At 24.8% G+C, this 8,538-nt stretch overlaps 1 protein-coding gene across 1 annotated transcript in view; it reads right to left on the reverse strand.

Annotated features, from left to right (window-relative positions):
• Phum_PHUM175080 (roundabout 1, 2, 3, putative) overlaps positions 1 to 8,538 on the reverse strand; it is a gene marked incomplete at both ends in the record, with an annotated part of 29,675 nt that overhangs the window by 19,957 nt on the left and 1,180 nt on the right. The gene's annotated exons all lie outside the window — the stretch shown is intronic.

Below are 8,538 nucleotides of genomic sequence, written 5' to 3' on the forward strand. Positions count from 1 at the left end.
AATTTAAGGGTGATAATAATAATAATGATAAAGACGAGTTGATAAAGTGAAACGTGTAACCGTTAACGGATTCAAAACAATTAAACATAAATTTAATTAATTTTAATAGTTTTAATTATGTACGAAATTATTTATCCGTCAAAAATTTAGTTTGTACTGAGGTAAGCAGTTTTTTTCCTGACAAAAGAAAACACGGGAATAAAAAAAATTGTTAAAAGATACTTTCGGTACATATGATTACAAAAGGTAAAATGTTCATTTTATGATTTTAATTTAACTATTGCGAAAACGTAAGTGATAATCTACGAAAAAAATTTTAAAAAAATTATTATTTACATACGTTGGCGTATTCTCACGTTCATCATTTTATATTTCTGTAAATAGTTAATGTGATTTTTTTTTTTGATTATTTATTCTAAGTAAAACTAAAAATAAATTGATAAATGCATGTTAGAATAGGTCTTTTTTGGATGTGAAATTTTTATGAAGTCATTTTTAACTATCGATGATACACAAATTGTTTATTTAAAGGTTTTAATTTGTTTCTTATTTAAAGAAGAAAAATCAATTATTGTTCTTCTGACGACCTTTAACCCCCCTAATGTCAGATGTCAGTCACCGGGGCTAGGATTCGGGGGATGAATCCATTCCATCGAATCGGGTATACTCGGAAAAATTTACAAGAATTTTTTATTCGGAAAATAAAATGAAATAATCCTAATAATAAATTAACGTTTTCAAAAGATGGGGAGGGGGAAGAAAAAAATTATCCGAGTCGATATGAGATACGAACGGAAGGTAAAAGAGAAAAAAAGAGGAAATAAAAGCAGAAGAGAAATTTCCCACGTACAGGAAAATTTCTTTTTTTTCGTAATCATTTCATTTATAAAAATAATTTTTTTTTATGTAGGATGAAGATTTTGTTCAATAAAACTCATTACTGTCAAAATAATTAAACTAATTAATTAAAAGAAGAAGGGATCTTTTCGTTTAAATCCATCATCATCATCATCATCATTATTTCATTCTCTTTTACAATCTTTTTTTCTCCTTTTTTTCCCCATCTTTCTCTCTCTCTCTTTTTTTTTCTTTCCCTCTTTCCCTTTTCGGTGCACTTTTTGCTTTTTCAAAATTACTTTGGTTTTTGTCAATTCAACATTTTTTTTTTTTTTACTTTTTCCCCTGTTTTTTCTCTCTCTCTTTCTTTCTCTTTCGTTTTTCATCATCCATCTGTTCTATTTTCATTTATAATTTTCACATTAGCAAGATTTTTTAAAACTTTTTCAAAAAAAAAATAATAATAATAATTTTAATTTAAAAAAAAAAAACATTTGAATGTGTTTTTTTTAGGGATGAAATTTTTTTTTTTTTTTTTCGAAATTTCAACCCTAAATAAAAAGTTTTTCATATCATCTTGAAAAATAAAGTGCAAGAAGAAGAGGAAGAAGAAGAAGAAGAAGAAAAAAGAAAAACAAAATTTACGACGTTCAGAAGCTCAAGTATTAATTGAAGAACCCTTCCATGAAAAAACAAGCGGCGGAATTTTTGAGGAAAACAAAAACAAAAAAAAAAAAAAAAAAAAGAGAGAGAGAGAGACGATAAAGAAAGACAAAGTTAAAGAGAGAGATAGGAAAGATAGTAAATTTTGTTAAAATGAAATAAAATAAAGTCAAGATAAATTAGACGACATGTAAATGTACGACGCGCTTTTACGCACAGGTTAAGAATTTCATTATTTAATTTTTAATATCTTATTCTTTGGAAGATAAATAACCGTTTAAGGTAAACAAAAGACAAACACGAATATAAAAAAAATGTAAAAAGGGTAGAAAAACATCCCTAAAAGTTTTTTCCCTTTCCGCAACCCAAAAATGGGGGGAAGGAGGGGGAAAAAAAATCTTAATTTCCATAAAAGCATTATTTAACGAAAAAAAAAAAAAACTTCAAGACGTGATCCTTAATTGAAACACAAACAATACCAAAAAAAAATTTTCTTTTACCTTCTTTTAACTAAACAAATAATAATAATAATAATAATAATAAATTTTTTATATAAATAATATTTTATTTTTTATTTTAACACCTTTTACCCAAAGAAAACCTTTCAAATATTATTATTATTATTATTTTAAAATGAATTAATAACAAAACAAATACAAAAAAAAAAAAATTCCAATGAGAGAGAGAGAGAGAGAGAGAGAGAGAAACAATTCACACTTAAATTCTAATTTATCCTTTTAACTAAAAAAAATAGTAAGTCTGGAATTAATAATAATAATAATAATAATAATAATATTTTTGTAAAGAAAAAAAAATTGCGAGCACGTGGATATCCCCAGTTTAAAACCTTACAACAAAAAAAAACCATCAAATAATATGTCTCCCCCCCTCTTCCTCCCATAAAAAAAAGGTTATTTTATATACACACACACACATATATATATTTACATTAACATTAACCAAAAGTAATTTAAAGTTCTTAATTTTAAAATAATAAATTTACTTAAAACGACATCTTAATATTTATCGCGTCTCCCTTTTTTTTTTTTTTTTTGAGTTTTAACAACAACGTCGACGCCAAAAAAACTAAACAATAATGATAATAATAATAAAAATTATTTTTGTATTGTTACCGATTGTTCCCATCAATTTTAATTCGTTCCAAAAAAAAAACAAAAATACGACATTTTTCCCTCATTTTAAAGTGAAAAAAAAACAATAATTTTTAATCCGTTAATGATGCACTCGCACGCACCCATTCACGCACGCACGCATAAAAGAATGAATGAATGAAAATTTATTTTAAACAAAAAAAATAAAAAACAAAAAAATCTCATTTTAAAATTGAATTTAACCGATCAAACGTAAGAAATAATAACACAAAAAAAAATCAAAGTATTTCCGGTCAAAATACGATTCGATTACGATTTTCTTACTCTATGAAATTTTGATTTCCTATGAAAAAATATATATATATTAAATTCATAACCGAAAATAAAGAAAAAAATATTTTTCGAATTCATTTTTTATTGTCGAATAAAATGAAGAAAAAAATTGGGGGGCGGAAAATTCTTCTGCTTTTTTTTTTCTTTTTTTTGTTGTTTTCAATTATTAATTAAATTAATTCGTTTTTATTTACAACAAAATAATGTTCGGATTTTGTATTTTTTTTTTTTTTTAAACACAAAGAAACCGAAAAAAAAATTCTGATTTCGTTACGAATTCAATTAAATTTATTAAAAAAAAAAAACGAAACGAATTTTTTCGAAATGTTAACAACAAAAAAATAAAAACAAATAAAAAAAAAGAGAGAACGTATAATAAAAATTAAAATAAATAAATAAATAAATAACTGAAAAAAAAATTTCGAATATCGAAAATAAAAAATTCCTGAAGGCAAAAAAAAAAAAAAAAAAAAAGAAAAAAATTTTCTAGAGTTTATAAATTATAATAAAACCCGATGAGGACAAAATTTTAAATAAACACTTAATCAAAAATTCCAAGAGTCGAGAGAGAGAGAGAGAGAGAGAGAGAGAGAGAAAGAGAAAATGGGAGGGGGATGGAGAGAAACCGAGGGGAAAAATAAAAAAAATAATAATAATAATGAAAAGGATAAAAAGGGTACGAAAAAAATTAATTTTGTTTGTAAAAAAAAAAAATTTTTTTTTTTTTCGATAAGTCGAATCCATTTTTTTTTAAAAAAAAAAAGGAAAAAAGAAAAAAAAATTTTCCTCGGAATTTATAATAAATAAATGGAAACAAACAAGCAAACAAATAAACAAACAAACAACAACAACAACGAGAATTATGAGGAAGGGTTTAAAAAAAAAAATAAATAAAAATGGCCGCGACATTTAAAATCTAAAAAAAAAAAAAAAACAAAATTTCCGTTATAAACTTTATTTTTTTTTTCAAAATGGCGGCGTCATTAAAAAAAAATAATATTTCTTCTTTTTTTTTTTAAATAAACATTCGAAAAAAAAACCGTTAAAAAATTATTTATTTACGCGAATTCAAAATCGAAGCAAAAAAAAAAAAAAAAAACTCTTTAAATTAACAACCGAAAATTTTCCAACTTTTTTCCTTTGAAAAATAAATAAATAGTAATAATAATAATGATTATAATTAAAAACTATTAAATAAATTAAATTTTATTTAATAAACGAAAAAACATTCTTCATTCGTTGAATGACTGACTGACTGAATGACTGAATGAGTTTAACGTTAATTCTTTTTTTTTTTTTTTAATTCTCCCGTCCTTCAAACGTTACTTTTTTACTTATATATTTTTTTTTTCGAAAGAGAGAGAGAGAGAAGGGGAGAGAGAGCGAGAGAAACAGAGACACAGAGAGAGAGAGAGAGAGACAGAGAGAGAAGGAAAAGAGGAGGAAAAATTTTTTCTCGACTTCAATTTTTTTTTATTTTTATCAATGGTTTCAATTCTCAGTAGGACTCACGTCTTTCATATTGTTCATTGTTATCCGGAAGTTGACACTTGAGATGAAGAGTTTTACCATCCTTCCTTCCTTCACTTCCTTCCTGACACTTGCTTTTTTTTTTTTCCTTCACCTAAATTATTTTGCCTTGGTAAAAATAATAATAATAAAAAAATGGGGAGAGAGAGATAGAAATAGGAAAAGTAAAATAAAAATGATATTTAAAAAAAAAAAGAAAATCCACTGGGAATCATGAGAATTTTTTTTTTTTTTAATTTAAATAACAACGACAAAAAATTTTTTTTACCGGTGCCATTTTTAATTCTTTTCCACGTGAATTCTTTTTCTCTCTCTATCTGTCTCTCTCTCATTCTCTTTTCCTATATTTATTATATATATATATATATATATATATATATATATATATATATATATATATATATATTTGAAATTTTTTTTTTGTTTCCTTTTACCTAAAACATCATCTTGCACGTTTTAAAAAAAAAAAAAATAAAGGAAAATAAAGGAAAATGTAAAACAATTTTCTTAACAATAGTGAAATTTTTTTTTTTATATAACAAAAAAGCTATGAAATTGTTTTTTTATCTCTCAAACGCACCTGCCATCAAATAACAAACAGATATTTCCCAAAAAAAAAAGAAAAAGAAAACTCACAGCATCCGACAGCATTGATTTAAAAAAAAAAAAAACTTTTTTTAGTATAAACAGAATTATCTAGAAAAAAAAAAAAAGTTTGACGTGATCAATAATAAAGCAGAAGAAGAAAAAGAAAAGTTTTAATTAAATGTATATAAAAAATAAAAAATAAATAAACAAAAAATATGGAAAAAAAAATGAAATGAAAAGCTCATTCATTAAAATTCTTAAGTCATTAATTTTAATGGCGGTAAAAAAAAAAAATTTTTTTTTTAACTTTACTTTTTGACGTGACAGATTTCCAAAATAATAATAATAATAATAAAACCTTTTGAAGTTTTTTTTATTAAAAAAAAAAGAAAAAAAAAACCTTTAAGGTACCAAAAAAACGAGGGATAGATTCGAAAACAAACCTTTTTCTTTCAAATTAATAATTTAATAACGTTAATGGATCATTTTCCTTTTTTTCTTTCCTTTTTTCTTTTTTTTTATTACCTTTTCATTTGAATTCATTAACAAAAAAAAAAAATTTAAAAGAGAGAAAGAGAAAAACCGTTATAAAAATGGCGACGTAAATTCAAAATAAATTTTCCCGTGCGCGTTATTATTATAAATGACGTCACGCATCCACGTTTCCGTCGTGTGACGTAAACGTTTCGATTTTTTAATTAGAAAAAAAAAGAATCGTTTTAAACTTTTGACCTTTTAATAAAATGTTAACCGTATGATTTGCGAGAAAATAAAAAAAAGCGAAAAGTTTTTAACGTTTTCCGATCGACAACTTAGAAAAAAAAAAAATCATAAATCATTTTAAAAAATTAATAAAAAAAAAAATAAACCAAAATGGTGGATGGTATTAAAATGGTGGATGGTATTAAAATGGCTGCCTCTTTTCGGTTCGTTGGTTGGTTGGTTGGTTGGTATTGTCCTTTTTTTTTTTTTATTTAATAATTTAAAAAGTCTTTAATAACACTCGCTACAGTTTTTAGCAGAAGAAAAACTTTTCTTTCTTTTTTTTTTTTTATTCATTTTAATTATAAAGTTTAAAATAAATTTTCTTTTTTTTAATAATAATCAATTTAAAAAAAAATTTTTTCTTTTTTTTCTCTTTACAATATTTTGTCGAACGAGTCGACCGATTGTTTTTATACAAAAGTTTTTCTTTTTTTTTTCTACAAAAAAAATTAAATAAAAAATAAGCTTAAAAGAAAATAAAAAAGAAAGAAAAGTTTTTAAAAAAAAAAAAACTTTTCTTTTTTTTTTTTTTTTAAAAAAAGAAAATTGTCGTCGGTTGGAACAAATGCGTTCGTCGTTTCCTGTCAAGATTTTTTTTTTTTTTTTAAATAACAACCGCAACAAAAACAACAACAACAACAGCTAAAATTATCCGGATGTTACCAAACGTTTTTATTAATAATAATAATAATAATTGTTTGATTTTTCTCAAGGTCATCGTGAATTTAACAAAGGACGACGCTCGTGTAAAAAATAAAAGAAACTAAGAATTCTATATTAGTCAAATCGTTCCAGTATTCTGCTGGAAATAACAAAAAAATTGCCTTTCACATTTACATTATCATCTCCCTATCCCTCTCTCTCTTTCTTTCTCTTTCTCTTCCTTCCTTTTTTATCTTCATCATTTTTAACTTATTTTTTTTTTCTCATGTGAGTGACTTTTTAAACCACTTTTTTCTTTACCCACAGGGATCAACAACATAAATGCCACTTAATAGATAAATCACTTATCAGAGAAATCTTAACGGTTGTCTTTCTTAATTTCTTTCTTTTCTTTTATCCTTTTTCCACATGACGTACACGTGCTCTCACACTCTATATTCAATGACAAATTGAGCGAAACGAATGAGAGAAAGAGAGAGAGAGAGAGAGATAAGTTAAGAATATGATTTGAAAAAAAAAAAAAAATTCATGCAAAAATACCCCATTATGTCAAAAGATTAATATCATTTGTTATCACTGCCAAAATGTGGTTTTTTCTTTTCCTCTTCCTCCTCTTCCTCTTTCTCTTCCTCTTTTTCTATCTTTTCTTTCTTTTTTTTTACGACATAGATTAAGGGTGGATTTTTAAAACAAAAAAGGGTTTATGATTAGATTTAAGAATTCAAAATGCCTAAAAACTTTTTAAAATTTGTCAAAAGGTAATCGCGGCATTAAAAAAGAATTACGTGAGGATTTATACGTTTTTATATTATACGCGACGACGACGACGAGAATGATGATGATGATGCGGTAAAAGTCGGGGAGGGAGGAGGAGAGAGTCGGTTAAAAAAAGGGCTTCAAAACTTTTAAAAATGATAATGATGATAATGATTATTAGCGAAATCAAATTTTGACTTTTAATTTTTTCGTCGGGGAAAACGCAGTAACAACAACAACAAAAAATTACATTTTCCGCCATTTTATTATTATTATTATTATTTCCCCCCTTCCCCCGCCAAGTAAATTAAAAAATAATAATAATAATAATCATTGAGTTAATAAATTATAAAAATCAAAAATTAAATCCGTAAAAAAAAAGAAAGAAAGTAAAATCTCTTGAGTAAATTATTAGCTTTTAAAACGTTCAAACAAAATTTTAGGGGAGGGAGGGAAGAAAAAGAGGGAGAGAGATAGAGAGAGAAAGAGAAAAAGGTTGATTTTCTGTCACAATGAAATTTAAAATTTTTACTATAATTTAAAGTTTTTTTTTTTTTGTTTAAGAAAAACAATCCATCCGCGATTTTTATTTCAAAATTTTTTCAACCCTTTTTTTTATGGGGAGCTTAAAATATTTTTACATTCAAACTAAAACATGCATTAAAAAGATTAATGATTTGGATTTTCCATGGAAAAGAAAGAAAGAAAGAAAGAAAAAGAAGTAAGAATGAAAAATTTTCTTCTTTTTTTTTCATATTATTGTAAACAGTTTTCTCGGTTGAATTATCTCTTTCATTTTCCAAAAAAAAAAAAAAAGAAAAAGGTGAAAGAAGAAGAAGAATATGAGCTCAGGTGCAAATGTTACTTTCTTTTATAAAATTATCCCTCTTTTTTCCTTTTTTTTCCCTTCCTTTTTTCCCTCCTTCTTTTTTTTTTGTCTAAAACCTTCGCTTAGAAAAGAATGAGAAGAAATTTAAGTAAGAATACGAAAAAAAAAAAACGAAATCCAGGTGATAAAGGTGTTAAGGTAAAAGAGGAAAAGAAAAAAATAATAATTTTTTTCACTCTCCAAACCTTTCTCTCTTTCTCTCTCTCTTTTTCTAACTGTAATAATTTCTAAAAAACCTTTAAATTAAATTTTCTTTTCTTTATTTTTTTTTGTGAGTAAAATGAAAATTCATTTAATTATATCAATTTAATGGTCGACGAAAATTTAAATAATTTATATACGATTTAAATATCTAATTTGTACCTTCGACCTCTCGACCCCACTATTCTACCACCCCTCCCA

Source organism: Pediculus humanus, genomic scaffold (assembly GCF_000006295.1).
Source record: "Pediculus humanus corporis 1103172107521 genomic scaffold, whole genome shotgun sequence".
Taxonomy (NCBI): Eukaryota; Metazoa; Arthropoda; class Insecta; order Psocodea; family Pediculidae; genus Pediculus; species Pediculus humanus.